This window comes from Hippopotamus amphibius, chromosome 1 (genome assembly GCF_030028045.1).
Source record: "Hippopotamus amphibius kiboko isolate mHipAmp2 chromosome 1, mHipAmp2.hap2, whole genome shotgun sequence".
NCBI classification, from domain to species: domain Eukaryota; kingdom Metazoa; phylum Chordata; class Mammalia; order Artiodactyla; family Hippopotamidae; genus Hippopotamus; species Hippopotamus amphibius.
In genome coordinates, this window is record NC_080186.1 from 152,935,582 (window position 1) to 152,953,585 (window position 18,004).

General features: G+C 51.1%; 1 long non-coding RNA gene across 1 annotated transcript in view; it reads left to right on the forward strand.

The window, feature by feature from the left end:
• The first annotated feature begins 17,501 nt into the window (after positions 1–17,501).
• The window catches only part of LOC130851297 (uncharacterized), a 30,863-nt gene continuing 30,360 nt past the window's right edge, over positions 17,502–18,004 (forward strand). Inside the window, exon 1 of the long non-coding RNA XR_009053164.1 lies at positions 17,502–17,954. This is a non-coding gene — a long non-coding RNA (uncharacterized LOC130851297). The remainder of the gene's footprint in view (positions 17,955–18,004) is intronic.

Here is an 18,004-nt window from a genome sequence, read left to right on the forward strand (position 1 = left end):
CCCTCCTGCCCAGCCTGGCTGGCACGTGCTGGCCAGGCCTGGCAGCAGCAGAGCCTGTGCCCAAGGGGAGGGAGGCATTCAGGGCTGGGAAGCAGGAAGGAGAAGCACTAGCACCACCAAGTCCATACAGCAAGCTGGACTTCATGGGGTTCCCTCTGCTGAGTGGCCACTGTGTGGTAGATACATGCTTATAGACATACCTATATTCATTTCCTAGGGCTGCCGTAACAAATTACCACAAACTGGTGGCTCTGTATTTGTATTTTGTCTCTGTTTCCAAATTTCGCGTGAGCACGCGTCATATTAGATTTAGGGCAACCCCAATCCACTATGAGCACATGTTAGCTGATTACATCTGCCAAGACTATATTTTCAGATAAGGTCATAGGACTTCCCTGGTGGTCCAGTGGGTAAGACTCTGCCCTTCCAATGCAAGGGACCTGGGTTTGATCCTTGGTCGGGGAATTATATCCCACATGCTGCAACGAAGGTCTCATGTGCTGCAACTAAGACCTGGCACAGCCTAAATAAATAAATATTTTTTAAAAAATTAACAAATAAGGTCACACTCACAGCTTCCCATGGATGTAAATTTTAAGGGGACACTATTCAACCCAGTACAATCCCTTAGCCATCATCTATCAGAATGAATTCGGTACCATATCCCCCATTTTACATATGAGAAAACTAAGGCACAGATCAGCCCAAGTCCATACAGCAAGCTGGACTTCAAACCCAGCTTTCTGACCTACAAAAGGCCTCTGAGTCCCTAACAGTGACCAGATGCCTGGGTGCTGGAGGAGGGACTGGAGCCACACTTACGAGGAAAGAGGAAGCAACAACAGGAATTCCTTCTCAGGGCAATGTCCAAGGCTGCTTATCAGCCCAGCAGCTGGACGTCAGCCTCCCAGCCCTCTTCCCCTCTTTCTCCAGCTGCAGGACTCTCAGCCCTTCCCAGCAGCAGGCAGGAAGCTGCTGAGCCTGATGCTCTGTGGAGGTCTGTGCTGTGCTGATCTGGCTTGAATAAGCCAGCAGCAGCTCAGGAGGCAAAACTGCAAGGAATGTTTATCTGGGGCCAACAGAAGGGAAAGGGCTGGAGCCCACAGCCAGAGCCACTTGCCTGGGAAGGGCCCCTATCTCGTGTGTGTGTGTGTGTGTGTGTGTGTGTGTGTTGACTGGAGGCCCTGTTGCCTATCCTGGGCCCCTGTCAGAGCTGGGACAGCTTCTGATCCTGATCACAGGAGAATGTTCATCAGTGAGGGAGGGCCCTTAGAGACATCCCAGCCCAAGGAGATCCAATCAGTGGCGGGTCTACCACCAGACTCCATTGTCTGAATTCTCTTCAACACAGCACTCCCCCAGAGGTACTAGCAGCTTGAGACGGCAGAAGAATTAAAAAGTGCCCTGTGGTTCCAATTCCAGACCTGGGAGTCTGAGCCTCAAAGATACCTCCCCGATGGGTTGGAGAGCATCCTCTAGATCCTATAGCTTGAAGAGAGAAGCAGGCCAGTTCTCCCACTCCAGATCCCAGGCTCTTTTTCATGACACTCAGACTCATCACATAGGGTGACATCCAAGCTTTCCTGTCTTCCCACTCCCTGTGAGTCACTCCCAGCTGCTGCCAGGAACCAGGTTTCACAGCTGCTGCGATTGCAGCCCTGGCGCTGGCATCCGAGGGTAGCTGCTGCTGCAGGGCTCACCCTGCCCCCAGGGCAGCTGGTCTGTGTGACGGGAAAGGGCAGGATGGTTCTGAAGTACAGATAGGAGTCTGCCAGTTGAGAGAGTTCAGGGAGGAGAGTCTGGGCAGAAGAATCAGCTTGTGCAGAGGGCCTGACAGAGCTGAAGGGCGAAGGGGAGGTAGGACAGGGGCTGCAGAAGCTGGGAGGCGGCAGCCTTTGTTATGGCTTCAATGACATGACACCACTGCCCACAGGACCTGGGTTCTGGTCTCGGCTTAGTCACGACCTTGCTGCGGTGCCTGGAGCAAGCCCCTGCCTTTCTGGGCCTTGGTTTCCCCATCTGTGCCGTAGGGTGGCAGGACCCTGTGCTCACGACAGGCCATTCCTGCCTTGTCAGGGGTCCCCATGCTCTCCTCACTGTCCTGGCTGGTGGAAGGGACCAGATGCTGATCCTCAGAGAGGCTCAGCCTGGCTGGGAGCTAACCCAGCTGTCCCCAGGCTTCTGCAAGATTGGGGTGGGGAGAGGGACACGATGTCCTTCTCACCTTTGTGCGCTGGGGCAGGAGGCAGCTTGGCAAAGGTACCAGCCACCACACACTGCTCCGATCCTGGGTGAGTCACGCACCTTCTCTGGGCCCTCCCCTCCGTAGGGCAACGGACCCCTGGCCAGGGACCTGAGGCCCTGGCTTCTGGTGGGGCGGCTAGAGCCGGGGGTTGCCTGCATGGCTGAGGAATGTGTTTACTTCCCCCAGTGCTGGGAGGAAACTGAGCAAGGCTCCTGCTGGATTCCTTCCCAGCCAGGCCAGCAGGGCTCTCTACCTCCTCCCCAAGCCGGCCACATTGTTCTAGGCAGCACCTCCCACCAGCCACGTTTCAGGGCTGTCCTGCCTCACTTTATCCCTCTGCAGGCAGACAGCCCCTGGTGACTGGCCCTTGGCCTGGAACCAGGACACTGCCCTCCCCCCTCTGTGTGTCTAACCACGGTGGGGTCCTGACAATTGCCTTTCTCTTTTTGGCCTCGGTTTCCCCTTTCTCTTAGGTGGGGATGGGATGAGGTAAGCTCTGAGGGACTCTTCAGGCCCAGGAGTCAGGGCCTCTATGAGATGTCCTGGGAAGGCAGGGTGATCTGGTGGCTGTGAGCACGGGCTGTCATTCATTCGCCAAGGTTTCAGCACTCGAATGTGCCAGATTCCCTTCTAGGTGCTGACAATATAGCAGCAGACAAGACAGGCACAAGCTCCGGCCTCAGCGAGGGAGACAGGCATTGAACAAACACCTAGTCGTGTTGAGAAGGAGAAGACTCCTTATGAACAGACTGTCAGAGCGAGGAGACACAGTGGGGGCGGGGGTGGGGGGAAGTCCTTGCCCAGGAGGTGACATTGAAGCTGAGATGTGGGGGAAGAGATGTTGCCAGTGTCATCAAGGAAGGGCAGGAGGGCATTCCGCCCAGTCGTGGTCCAGTGGTTAAGAATCCACCTTCCAATGCAGGGGACGTGGGTTCGATCCCTGGTCAGGGAACTAAGATCCCACATGCCGTGGGGCAGCCTGAGCGCTGCAACGAAGACCCAGCATAGCCAAAAAGAAAAAAGAAAAAAAGAAAAGAAAGGAAAGAGCATGCTGGGCTGCAGGACCAGTCTGTCTGAAGCAGTGAGGAGGAAAGACGGGTAGTGGACATGCAGGTCAAGGAGCCAACTTTCCCATTAGAGTCCCTGGGACCTTAGAAAGGATGTTTTAACCTCCCCAAGGCTCATCGTTATCCCCTGCAAATTAGCCAAAATATCTAACTTGCAAGATACTTATGAGGATTTAATTACATAGCGACCCCTGCTTATTTCAGGGTTTACAAAGAATAAGTACTCAATAAATAGCAGCAAAGTATCTAGTTATGCCCTGTGCATATATGATTTATAAGGATTGGTCTGATTATATTTTGTAATCTACTCATCTGTTTTTCTTTAGTCTTCTGCTCCTATTTTTAATTTGGACTTTCACACTATTATTTTATATATGCCTTTAAATTTCTGTACAGGGGACATTATTATTATTATTATTGCTAGCATTATTACTCATAATAGTAATAAAATGAGAGTGTGGGAGAAAGTGTATAAGCTGCTATGGAAATGTGAGGAATTCTTATCACATATTCCACATGTCTCAAGCTGCATTGATAGATAACATATTGCATCACAGAATCAACAGCTCCCCTTGCACACCTGAAGCTTCACCCGTGTGTGGAGAGCTGTGGACTTTGGGCCTTTTTTCTCATGGGGCTCTGGGAAATGACACAAGGGATGCACGGAATGCAGGCAGGCCCTGTGAGGAAGGGAGGGAGTCAGGAAGAGAAGCTCTGGGCGTCCGTGAGCACTGTCAGCAGGACTCTGGTTGGCCCTCCTGAGGGAGAGAATTAGTTGTATGCAGACTGACTGAATGAAGATGAGGAAGAAGTTTTTAACAAGGTCCTAACAATTCAATTCCAAGGATGAAATGACCTTGAGAGGTAGTAATTGTGTGAGCTGTACTTATACTTTAAAAGCAACGGTTTGGAGAGGATTTGAGCCTTGGATGGAAGATGGTATTTGTGAGTGGTGGTAAAGGATATGGAAAAGTTGGAAGAGATAATGTTATCAACTAGGAATTGCTTTGACTACAGGAAACAGAAGTTCAAAACTGGCTTACACAATATGGATGCTTATTTCTCTCTCCCATAAAAGTATAAAGTAAAAAGTATAAAGATGGATGGTCCAGGGCTGGCGTGGTGACTCTTCTACCTAATCCTGCTGGTTCATATCCACTTTCCCTATGGTGTGGCCCTCATCCTTGTGGTACAAAATGGTGGCCTTCATACCCACATTCCAGGAAGCAAGATGAATGAGACAATCAGAAAGGTGAAGAGACAAAGATGGAAAGGACAAAAAAAGACTTTCAGAAGCTGCCACATCTCACTGGCCAGAACTTAGTCACATGGACTGGTAGCAAAGGGGGATGGGAAATGTAGTCTTTATTCTGGGTAGCCATGGTTCCAGCTAATAAGTCCATCTGTGGAAAGGGAGAATCAAGGTTGAGAATCAGCATGATGTTTCTGACATCCTTCAGTTCTAAAAGTCTGTGAGTTGTGATTCTCAACCCTCTATCACTGTAGCCAAGGTGTGAACTCTTGCTTTTGACCCAAAATAGGTATCTGAGTGGGATAGGACAGGCTGAGACTGCTAAGGGAAGGCAGGGAAGGCCCACAGAAATGCTATATTAGAGAGGGGACTGCTGATTGAGTGCCATCTCGATTTCTAGAAGCCTCTCACTGGGAACCCATGAGCTCAGCAGCCTACAAAATTGCCTTTCCTTGGGGCAATGAAATGTTCTGTCCTTGATTTTCACAGGTGGGCAATTTACAAAATGCACACTTGAAGGATGTTTCCATATCTATACCAACATGGAGGTGAAGCTGTGGTCTACTATGTCAGGAAATGCACCGGATTTAACTGCTTGTGCGAGGGGATCCATTCTGGAATTCAGAATCCGGAAAATGCTTATCTCCGGCTAAGGTCACATGATTTTCTTGCTCTGTAACACATCAGATAACACAGTGGCCCTCTGTTGTGTTTGCCTTCGCGTTGTGACTCCTCCTCCTCCTTTTGGTAACATCACCTGCTTTTCTTTGAGAATTCCCCCGACTCTAACTCCCCACTCCACCTTTCAGTCTATGTGGTTCTGGTGGGGCTTATTCTACCTTTTCCTCTCCTCCAGGGGGTAGGCATGATATGCAGGCCTGGCTAATTGAAGTCACAGTGATTGTTTTCCGGATTGGATTATGATTCACTCTCGGCCATTTATATGACACCCCTGAGATTTTTGCTAAAATTATTGAGGAGTGGGAGAAGTCCATGTTTTCTGTTGGGGGTGTTAAGTTGATAAGGTACAAATCTGAAGTTGCTGGTGTCCATCTTTGTACCTTGTAGAAAGAGCTTGCTTGAGAATGAGGGAATGAGGCCAACACAGAGGAGAGCAGACCAGGGAATGCAAAGTGTAACACATTCCTGATGACATTAATTGAGCCTCTGAAGCCAGTCCATCCCTGAATTTCCCAGTATTTCCCTAAATTTCCCAGTATATGAGTCAATATGTTCTTTTTTTTTTGCTTAAGCCAGTTTGAGCTCAGTTCCCATCACTTACAAATGAAATAGTCCCCAGTCATACATGAACCAAAATGCAATTCTGCCTGGAAGTGGAGACAAGAATTTTGTGATTAAGAATGCTAAGTTATTGGATATGCTTGATTTACCTGCTGCTCAGCTTCTTTCATAGGAAGCGTGTTGGGAGCTTAATGAGCACGCCTACTGTGGCGGAGTACCTGCAATAGTGGTTGCCAATGATTTGTCTCATCCCTGTGCACGTGTGCCACTCTTCCTGTTGGGTAGGGAAATCTATTTTTCTCCTCTTAAACCGTGAATCTTGGTTTGACCAATAGAATGAGGTTTCAGGGATGCTATGCTAGTTCCAGGCTTAGGTCTTAAGAGGCCTGGCAGCTTTTGCTTCTGCTCTTTTACGCCCTGAGCTGTCATATAAAGAAGTCTGGCTAACCTGCTGGAGAGACCATGTGAGAGAGGAGGCCTAGGCAGCCCCCAGATGTTCTAGTTACCACGGGAGAGGAACTAAATATGTGAGGGAATCCATCTTGGGCATTCAGCCACAGCCAAGCAGTGCAGAGAATGGAAAGTGTGGTACATTCTTGATGATGTTACTAGAGCCTCTGGATCCAGCCATGCCTGAAGGCAGTCCAGATGCATGCTGCTGAATGCAGCGGCCTGAGTAGTCCCAGCCAACAACAAATAGAGCAGAAGAACCACCCAGATGAGCCCAACCAAACCACTGGATCATGAGAAATAACAAATTGCTGTTTTAAACCACTAAGTTTTGAGTTGGTTTGTTACACAGCAATAGCTGACTAAAATGTCCACTCGAGCAACTCTGGAATATCAGGATGTGCCAAAACACAAAGCTGAGTGTTTTGTTTGAATGAGGGCCTTACTGAGAAATGGTGGTGTGAAAGGTTGGGACTAAGGGTCAGATGAGCAGATGAGTGGAGCTTGAGGATTGAGACTCTAGAACAATGAGGAGAGGAACTCTGCTTCAGTGCTGGGGTGTCCTTAGTGGTTGAGAACTCACCTGGAGGGAGGGAGAGGCTAAAGCCAAGGTTTTAGCTCAAGAGGCTGATTGATGATGGATGGGAAACACTGTTTGCCAGGTAGCCATTCAAATATCCTTCAGCGCAGCCGCCTTTGGGGAGTAGCAGGGGGGGCTCGCCCAACTACTCCGGGCAGAGTCAGGCATGCTGGCAGGGAGTAAGCCCCTCCACAGAAGCTGAGGGACAAGTGGTGGGGGGTGGGGGTGGGACAGAGAGAGAGGCCCGCAAGGGCACGTGCAGAGGGATGATGAGAAAGACGCAGGGCTGGGCCTGAGGCTCTGCAATCACAGACCACTGGGTCCTTACAAGGTTAGAAGGCCCCAGGCCTGGGGAAACAAGGGTTATGTTTTTAATGCTTCTACCCTCCTGTATTTCTTTTTCATTATCCTGTTTTATTTGGGATTTAACCTTCTAAATCATCTCAAATCCTTTTTGAAAGTGGGTGGGAGGCAGTGGGTCACAGATGCCTGAGAGCTGGGATTATCTTTGGAATCCAGCGGGAGGGAGCAGAACTGGCAGACCGCCCCTCAGGTGTGTGAATGTGTGGGTGTGTGTGCGTGAATGAGTAGATAGAAGCTGTGAGTGTGTGTGACTGAATACATGTACGAGTTGTGTATGTGAGTACCTACTTGTGAGAGTTGCGTGAAAAAACTGGGTGTGTGCTTGTGTCTGCTTGAGAGTGCGAATGTATGTGAGTTACCTGTCTGTGTAGACAAGTGTGAGTGTGAGTGTGCGAGCTGGGTGACCATGGATGTGTGTAGGTGTGTTTGCGTGTGTGTAGCCATGAAATGTGTGTTGGTGTAACGTGAATGTGATTGTGTGCATGAGTCGGGTGTGTGTTGAGTGGAAATGTGTGTTAGTGTCAGTGTGCTGAGAGCATGCTGATGGGAGGAGGAGAACAGGAATGTGTGTCTGAGTGTGTGCGGGTAAAGTCAGTCCCCCTCACAGAACCAGCATGATCTTTAGAAAGAAGGTGCTGGGTGCGCTCGGCTCTTTGGAGCAGCCCCCGCCCTCTGACCTGTGACCCCGCCCGTACCGGCGATCCGGCACGGGGGCCTTCCCCCGCCTGCTTCTGCCCTCCGCCCTCCTCGTCCGCGCTGGTCACAGCTGGGCATTCCCACCGCGCCCCTGCACCGCCCCGCCCCAGCCCCAAGGCTGCCCTGGGACGACTCCTTCCGGGACAGTGATGAGGTGTCGGCCGCCCCGGGGTCCGGGGCCGAGAAAATGCCCATTTGCCAGAGGCCCTTGTGAAACGTTTTCCTGACAGCAGTGAGGCTGAAAGTCCCCAGGCCTGCGCCTTCGCGGACTGCCAAGGTCACGGCTCCCTCGCGCCGGGATCCCGCTCTCTGCCGCCCTCTTCTGGGCGTCTGTCGTCGGAGGGCGCAGAGGGAAGCCTGCCCCGCACCCGCACCCCACCCAGAGCAGCTTCCCCCCAGCTTTGCTGCCACACCGGGCGCAGGGCGGCCGCGCTGGACGCTCCCCAAGGCCTAGGATCTGGGTTCATTGTCTCTTCCATGCTTATTGCAGCTCTGACTCTCGGTAGATGCCCCAGGAAGAGAAAATGAATGTATGCATTGGCTCAGTAGTCAAAGGGGAAGCTGAGGCCCAGATAGGGGAACCCAGTGAGCGGGTTGCACGTAGAGGGCGCATACCCAGCCTGACAAGCGCACAGGGCTTGCTCTGGTATAGCTTCACGGATTGGCGGCGGGGGAGGGTGGGGGACGGATGGGGTCGGGGTGGGGGCGAGGGGAGTGGTCCAGCCCTGGCCTTTTCCTGCTCATCAAGAGCCTTTCTCAGCTGACTGGGCTGCCCTACTAGAAGTAGTCTGTCCCCAAAGCAGGGCAAATGGGCCAGACTGGGGAGGTGGGCAGCGAGGAGCCAGAACCCAGCCTGCCTCTTTCGGGCACCTGGGCTGGTCCTGCAGGGTTGTGCTGAGCTGGCCCACGCCCGGGCGGATGCTGACGCTGACGCAGACACACCCGGCAGCCCGAGGGTGTGTGTGGGGGTGGGGGTGGAGATGCCTCCACCCCACCCACTGCCTCTGCCTTGGCGTCATCACGCCTGGGGACAGAGGAAAACACCCAGGGGCCTGAGTTGCTGAAGGCCACTCCACGTATCCAAGCCTCTCCCACCAGACCTTGGACCTCCCCCAGGAGACCTGTTTGCTCTCTCCAGCTGCCCGGGGTGTGTCCCTCTGGTGAGACTGGGCCACCTGGTTCCCATTCCAGGGCTCCCAAACAGTGACACCTCCCTCCCCTCTCTTCTACCTACTCAGTGTAGGAAAGGGGAAAGGACAGAAAAGCAGAAAGAGAGATACCAAACTACCTGCGATACCAACGTGAGGGTCAGTCACACTCCCCAGACAGGCCCATTAGCTCTGCCTCTGCTGGACTCTAATCAGATTCCCCCGCTACTACCTCTCCAGCACCGAACCCCTCCCTGGCTTCTCTGGGCAGCCTCACCCAGGCCACCTGCCACCATCACTCGAGCCCAGATGGTCCCTACCCCAAGGATAGGCCTCCGTGCCCCTCCCTCCTGTGCTGTCCCCCCATTGTGCCTGCCTCAGCGATGGCCCAGGAGCCCTGTGGGGCCATAGGGACTGAGATTCCATTTCTGAGTGAGATGACTGGGTCAGCCACTCTCCTGCTCTGAGATCTGCCGTGGATCCCGGGCAGATAAGAGAAGTTCTCTGACAGATAAGTCTGGCATTCAAGGCTCCACGTCATCCTGCCTAACGCCATCCCAGCCATTATTCCTTCATACTGCAGGCTTACTGGAATGGTCAGCTTCCTTTGGCGCTGGCTTCCCCTGACGGTTTGTGAGCTAAGTGACAAGGAGTATTCATTGCATTGCTATGTCCCCAGTGCTTAGCCCAGGGCCCGGCACGGTGTGGGCTCTCAGTAAATGTTCACCAAAAGAAGCTAAACTGGTTGGGGCAAACCAGTTCACTCCTGTTAGTAACAACAAGGAGCATTCAGTCAGCATGTATTATGTCCAGGCATTGTGCTGAATGCATTACAAGGATTCCTCATTTCATCCTCAGAACTGCTTTCTAAGGTGATGCTGTTATAACGCCCATTTTCCAGATGCGAGAACTGAGGCCCAGAGATACTAGGTGATTTGATCAAAAGTATATCCAGGATTCCACCCAAGCCCAGAACCTGCTGTCCTAGACTGTTGGGTTTGTTTGCTCCTGCCTTGTAAGCATGCTGGCTCTCTGCGCCTTTTTCCCACACTCCTCTGTCTGGGCCCAAAGGCTCTTCCATTCTGCCCCCTCTTCAGGCTCAGCCCCGGGGCCTGGGCATTGCAGGGCAAGGCTCTGGTGAGTCTCAGGTTCCTGGCTGTGGTGGAGCATGCCAGGGAGGCTACAGGGATAGTTCTGTAGAGAACAAGAGCATCACTGCTCTGTCATAGGTCTAAACAAGATTCAACAGGTTGATTTTAGGTTCTGAAAATCAAGTTTCTGACATGAGCTTGAACTGATGCAGCATTGGAGAGGCCTGGCCTGGGAATCTAGGTCCAGGCACAATCCCAGACTCTATATGACCTTAGGCAATGAGCTTAGCTTTGCTGACCCTGGGCTTCCACATTTGTACTATGGGCATGAGAATATCCGCTTCACAGTGTCTTTGGGAGGACTGAACGTGAACTGGCATGGGAAGGCATTTCATAAACCACAAAGCTGCTGATGGAGGATGAGGGGATACGTTGCCCTGTGGGACTGGGATCAGCAGTGGCCTAGTTTACAGGCTGAGAGGAGAGAGAAGCAGGACAGATGCAGCCGAGGCACAGGTTTTTCTGGTTAGGATGTGCAAAGAGGGTGGAGGGAGAGAAGTGGAAAACGGTCTCTTGAAGGTTGGCGGGGCCTCTGTCAGGAGCTGCTGGGAGTCCCAGAAGAGCTGCTGTGTCACTCCTCCTTTTCTCTATCCTTCTTTTTTTTATAGTCTTAATTACCTTTTTCTGCTTACAAAAGCAGTATATGCACATTGTATAAAGTTCAAACAACACCGAACTGTATAGTGTAGAAGGTAGTTTCCTGCTTACGCTCCCCGGATGGAACTGCTTTGACATTTTGGTGTATGTTCTTCCAGATTTTTCTTTCGATAAATAAATAAGTACTTATTTTTAAATTAAAAATTATGTTCCTTGAAGATAATTCAAAGCAAGGCAGAACTAGAGAATGTGTATTTGTTTTCACACCCCTCTCAGAACTAACCACTATTAACAGCTTCATAGATATCTCCTTGAACTTTTTATGTGCATTTACATCCACAAGAGGGCATGAATGAGGAGGGGCAGGAATGATTACAAACACAAAAGCCAAGACTGCCAGGGTACAAGTCCCAGTCCTAACAGTTCTTAGCTGTGTGACGGTGGGCAAGTTACTTAATCTCGCTGAGCCTCATTGTCTTTCTCTGTAAGGTGGGAATAATGACAGCATCTACTTCAAAGTGTGATGGAGACAATTAAATGAAATAAAGCATGCAGTGCTCAGCATAATAACTCAGTGAAGATTAGCTATGGTTATAGACACACCTAAAGAGAGTCATTTTCTCCTCTATGAAATAGGGATCATACCATGCATACTGTCCTATTTGATTTGGAGGTAGAATTATGTGGAAAGACTAGTCATAGGGATCCTGAAATTTACATTGGAGACAAGAAGTCGTGCATTTAGATTCAAAGAGTTAGTTGCAAACGTGTAGGATGGGAGAAGCCTAGATTTCCCAAGCTGAGTCACAGCCACTTCTATGATGTGGCTGCAGCCTGGGCTTGCATCAGTACATGTTGAGCCTTTAGAAGGAGGGAGGTGGTGGGTTTTCTGTAGCCTGGGCCTGTCATCCATCTGAGGCTTCCTTTCCCTTAAAGGCTTCTGCAGGCCTCACCACATATATACTCAGTTCCTTCATGGTAACTTCTACCTTGAAATGTCTACAACTTCTCCCTCCCAGTCTCACTTCCCACCTCCCTGGAGCCCCCTTGTTCTCTGATCTTCCCAGCCTCAGTGAAGGCACCAAAGTCTGCCCATTTGCTCAAGCCAGACCCAGGAGCGGTGGGGGGACGTTTTATGATGTTCCCTCTTGCCCTGCATCCGGTTCCTCTGGAGTCCAGTGGGTCTTTGCTCCCACAAATGCCCACCTCCCTCTTCCATCTGTCACCCTGCAGTCTCTCTGCCATCTCAGAGCTAGAATACAGTTTTAAAGTTTACTTTGATCTTATTGGATAGGTATTGTGATGGGTTGAATGGTGGCAAACCAAGAGACATGTCTATGCACTAATTCCTGGAACCTGTGAATGTGACCTCATTTGGAAAAAGGATCTTTGCAGATGTGATTAATTTAAGGATTTTGAGATGAAGAGATTATCCTGGATTATTCAGGTGGGCCCCGATTCAATGACAAATGCCCTTACAAGAAACACACAGGGGAGATTTGTCAGACAGAAGAGGGGGAGGCAATGCAGAGCAGAAAGTGATGTCACCACAAGCCAAGGAGTGCTGAGTCACCAGAAAAGGAAGAGGCAAGGAACAAACTCCTCTAGGATCTTTAGAGGGGACCTGGCCCTGCCAACACCTTAAGTGTGGATTTCTGGCCTCTAGATCTATGAGAGAATAAATTTCTGTTGTTTTAGATCACCCAGTTTGTCATAATTTGTTATGGCAGCCACAAGAAACTAATACAGGTCAATACAGGTCATTCAAATGTCAAAACAATATAATAAGTAAATATTAAGAAGTCTTGCTTTTCTAGGTAACCACACTTGTTAAGTTCCTTTGTATTTTTCCATGGTTTCTTTACGCAGATATAAAGAAATATGAAAGGGGAAAACATTTTGATTCCCCTCCCTGGAATTGAGTGATCTTTTGAAATGTATACCTGACTGTGTCACTGCACTTAGATGGGACCCAGACTTCCTACTCAGCCTGGCCCTGTGCCCTTCAACCCCATCTTATACCCCCTCCTCCACTCTAGGCTGTAGCCCGCCGGTCTCCTGCCTCAGATTCTTGGCACCCATCCTTGCTCCTGCCTGGTCCCCCCCTTCTGTCCCCACTGTCTTCCTGTCATCAGATCTCTTCTCAAATGTCAGCCCCCCAGAGGCCCTCCCTGGCCTCCCAACTTAACATAGCTCTCCTAATCCTGCCACTTCTCACTCTACCACTCTCCTTCATTTTCTTCCTTGAATTTGTCACAATATAAAGTTAGTGGTGTGGTGGCTGATTGTTTGTGTCTCTCTCCTGCTCCAGACTGTAAATTCTTGGAGCTGGGATTTGTTTTATTCATCCTTCCAACCAGGGCACCAGAAACGGCACTTGGCACATGGTAGGCCGTCTGTAAACATTTGTTGAATACGTAAATTAGTACTAAAGGCCAGTCACTTTCTCGAAATTATGACGTGCACTAAAGAAAGGGCCTATGGACCCTCTATAGCAGTATGGAACATTTTGTGTAGGCATGTACCATTTTCACGGAGATGGTTTTTAGACTCTCAAAGGAGGTCCTGGCCCCAAAGAAGGGCTTTTGATGGTGCAGGCAGGGAAACAAGCTTAAATTCAGTCTCAGAGGCCCACTGGGAGCCCCAGGCATGTTTAGCCTGGAGGAGAGGAAGGAAGCCAGGGCCACTGTTTGAAAGTCTCTGTGGGCAGCAAAGGAACTAGGGAAAATGACAGAGTTTTCACTCCAACAAGAGAAGGACCTCCTAACAATCCAAGCTCATCAAGGACATAGGCTGGCTGGTGAGGTGGTGAGGTCCTTGTCGCTGGAGGTGTTCAAGCTGATGTGCTTGACCCTCTGTCAGAAATTGTTTTGGGATGAGCAGGTCAAGGAAACACACTGTTTTGGGATGTTGGAGGGGTAGATGGCTTGGGTCAGAGGGGACAGTCTCTAAATTAATGTAGATATGATTCCTTCCAGCCTCCCGCAGATTGGAGTGCAATTGACATGTCCCCGACTGTCCCCATATTTCATGTAAAAGGAGCAAATCCAGACCTATTCCCTTCCTGCTGGGTTGGTTTCCACTTTGCCTGCTTCCATGACCCAGAGAGGGGTTGTCTACATCTGAAATGCAGGAACAGGCCTGAGTTTCCCCTTCTGGCCATTGCCCTCTCACAGCAATGAGATTGGCTTGCACAGGCTTCTGGCCAGGCCTGCAGGACTGCTGGAGACGTGCAATCCCCCACGGGCCAGATAGTCTTCTTCCTGGCCTCCCTCCAGCTCCCTCAGGGAGGGAGCTCTTTCAGGATCAGGATCTTTCAGGATCTTTTTCTTTTTCTTTCAGGATCAGATCTTTCAGGATCTCTTCATCTCCTTTGTCTGAATCGTTGGACCACATCCTACAGCAATTTTGAGGTGCCCTTCCTGCTGTCTGCTTTGAGAGAAGCAGCTCTCAGGGATCCTGGGGAACATTTTTCCTTAAAGCAGGAAGTAAAATCTCTCTGCTGAGTCAAGGTGCGCATTCCCTGAGGGCACACCTGGAGGTGGGGAGATGAAACCTCCAGCATGTTGGGATCTGTAGCAGGGTCAGTCCTGCTGGATGAAGTCTCCCAGGCCTTCTTCCCAGCCTCAGGCAACTGGGAATCTTCCAGGAGCTGGAGGACCAGACTGGACACTTGTCTCTCCAAGCTTGTATGGGGGATGGTTGGCCTGGGTGCAGGGCTGGAGGACCAGACTGGACACTTGTCTCTCCAAGCTTGTACGGGGGGTGGGTGGCCTAGGTGCAGGGCTGGAGGACCAGACTGGACACTTGTCTCTCCAAGCTTGTATGGGGGGTGAGTGGCCTGGGTGCAGGGCTGGAGGACCAGACTGGACACTTGTCTCTCCAAGCTTGTATGGGAGGTGGGTGGCCTGGGTGCAGGGCTGGTGCTTGCTTCCTAATGTGGCTGCTTAGCAGTCACGGGGCCCCGGACACATGCCTGATATGCTGTCCTCGATCTGAATCTCACGAATGAGATGATATGTATAAAATAAATTCACAGTTCCAGGCACAGAGTAAAGCCTCAATAAATCATGGGTGCTATTGTTGCTATTAGAACTTGAATTAGTATTGCTTAAAACTCCTTGGCCCTCTGTAAAAATATGATGACAAGATGCATCTCAAAACAAGGATCAAATGAGGTCATAGGATGAAAAGTGCATTTTGAGATGCAAAATCCTAGGCAAATGTGTTCAATAATGGTCACTGACAACAGCAACATCATCAAGAAACGACAGGGCAAGATTCTAAGCAAGATGTCCTGGAAGGACAGGCCACAAGAGGGCACCACCTCTTTCCTGCCAGCGTCAGGCCGCCCCCTTGGACACTCCCCCAGGAGGCACCTGGTGCAGGACACCCGGTCCGTAAGGGAGGTGCAGACCGTCACTGCTGGAAAAGCCTGGGCTTCGACCTGGGGCTCTGTCACCGGACTCGTCAGGGGGTGCCAATTCCTTCTCCCCACAGGACAGAGGTCCGTGGCATGCCCGGCGTGCAGGGATGTATTTGAAAGTGTTATTACGTACAACTGTGTTCAGAAGTGGCCTCGACACTGAAATTCTGGAAAAGAAGTGGAGGCCCTCACACCGACGTGTGTGCGAGTGAATCGTCCTCACAAGACGGAGTTCTCCGGTTGTCTCGTTCACTGCCGTGTCCCCGGCACCAGGCGCACGCGGGCACCCGTTAAAGGCTGGCAGAGGTAAATGAAAAGGACACTCCCTCTGCTGGACATTTGCTGTTATTCCTGTGCACCCCTCCCCTCCTGGGAATCTCAAACCACAGGGCAGGACCCCCCTGTGGGAGTCAGGAAGCCCCATCTCAGGGATAAGTCCCCAGGGGTGTGAGGGAGAGTTCTAGAAGGACCTCAGCAGGACGAGGCCTGTGAGTTTCAAGGAGGCCCCAGTGTCTGGCCAGGAACCGTTCCAAAGCTGAACAGGAACGGGGTGTGTCGCCGGGGTGTGGGGTGCAGTGGGCGGTGGGGCGGTGGCCGGAGGAGCTCGCCCTCCACCTGCCTCTTCCGCTCGTCCCTGTGGCTGCCAGGCGGCCGTGGGCCCTTGTGGGCCCTTGGGCTCCTCAGCAGTGCGGGGCGGGTGCTCAGGCCTTGTTTTGGGGCATGAAGGGGAGATGTGGGGAGGCCCTGGGCATCTGGGAACCGTTGTGTAAGAGGCTGTTGGTCAGGTTGTTGATCTTTTTTCCAGAGGTTGGAGGATCGTGCCAAAGGCAGAGCAGTTGTATCTGAAATGTCCCCACGTGCTGGGCACGATGCCTACGGCACAGCTACTGCTGAGTTCACGCTGAACCCCGGCACCTGTGTGAGGTGTGTTTTCAGGCTCTGTCTTGCCTCCTCGACCTGGTCAGTCACACCTCTGGGACCAGAGGGGAGCGACCGCCGCGTGGCTAGGCCCTGAGCGCCCCTCAGCCTGTGCCTTGGTCCCGCCCTCGTGGACTTCACCTCATGGGACTCTTTCCCTCCCCACCCTCTACAGTGGGTTTTCCCAGACATAGCCTGGCATCTTCCTGCGCTGCTTCTTTTTTTTGTTTGTTTTTTGGCTGTGCTGGGTTTTTGTTGCTGCGTGCAGGCTTTAGTAGCTGTGGCACGCAGGCTTAGTTGCTCTGTGGCATGTGGGATCTTCCCGGACCAGGGATCAAACCCGTGTCCCCTACACTGGCAGGCGGATTCTTAACCACTGCGCCACCAGGGAAGTCCCTTCCTGGGGCTTCTGACTGTCCTGATGTGGATCCCGGTTGCTATCTCGCTGGCTTCTGGAAGTGTCCGGCAACGTGAAGACACCTGAGGGTTACCTCAACTGGGGCTGTATTGTGTCCCCCACAAATTGATGATGAAGTCTTAACCCCCAGTACCTCAGACTGTGACCGTATTTGAAGGTAGGGTCTTTAAAGAGGTCATTAATGTTAAATGAGGTCATATGGGTGGGATCTAATCCAATAGGACTGGCTCCTTGTAAGACGAGATGAAGACACAGGAGAACACAGCCATCTACAAGACAAAGAGAGAGGCCTCAGAAGAAACTAACCCTGCTGACACCCTGATCCTAGACTTCCAGCCTCTAGAACTACGATAAAATAACATTCTATTGTTTAAGCCACCCAGTCTGTGGTACTTTGTTATGGCTGCCCTCGTAAACTAATACAAGCTGTTATGTTCTTTCCCTGCCATCACCTCCTCCCACCTCCCCTCAGGTTCCCAGGAAGACACAGGACGCAAGTCAAGGGTCCAGCACTTTATTGTAGCCACAGAGCACAGGAGGGACTGCTTGGGTCTCACTGAAGGCTTGTTTTGCCTTCTCCTCCAGGGGAAGCCATGGCAGACAGCCCCACCTGCCAGGTCAGGCCAAATGGGAGAGAGGGGCAAGGGCAGGTGACGACACAGACTTGATTTGACTCAGCCTCACAACTTGTGAGCTGTGTGATCTTAGGCAAGTTTCTTAACCTTTCTGTGCCTTGGCTGCCTCATTCGTGAAATAGAGCAAGTGACAGAACCTACCTCACTGGGTTGTTGTGAGGATTGAATGAGACAGTGCCTGTGAAATTGTTTAGCACAGGACTTGGTAAGTTGTAGATACTCAGTGAGTAGAAGCTATTATTTTCATTAAGAGCAAATCAGATTTCTTCATGGTCAGGCCAGCTCCAGTCTCTAAGGATGAGGGGAGGGGGATCTCATACTCTATAAATGACTTCAATGTGGCCTGTTAGAGAGACAGCCTGAAACATGTGTGGGAGCCACCTGGTCCCTAGGAACATGGTGATCAGACCCCCAAGTGAGCATCCTGGGGCCACGGCACCTCCTGTCTACCAACTTTATGAAAAGCACTACGAAGAGTTTGTGAATAGTTCTAATATTGTACCTGGACTGCTTCAGGTCTCTGGCATTTAGTCAGTTAGCATTTTCTACAGTCTATTCAGATGGTCTTCCTTTTATTTCTTATTTTTGCAGCTTTTACTTTTGGCCGAGGAACTGCCACAAGCCACTGAACTTGGAATCAATCCTGCCTCTGCCTTATGCTATGTGAGTGACCACAGCTGCTCACTTCACCTCTCTGAAACTCACCATCCCACTGACCTTCAGGAGCTTTGAGGACGAAGCCAGGTGATGCAAGTTAAAGTAAACTGTAAGTGATGGAGGCATTGGTAATGAGATGATGGATGGGGCTTAAGTGGT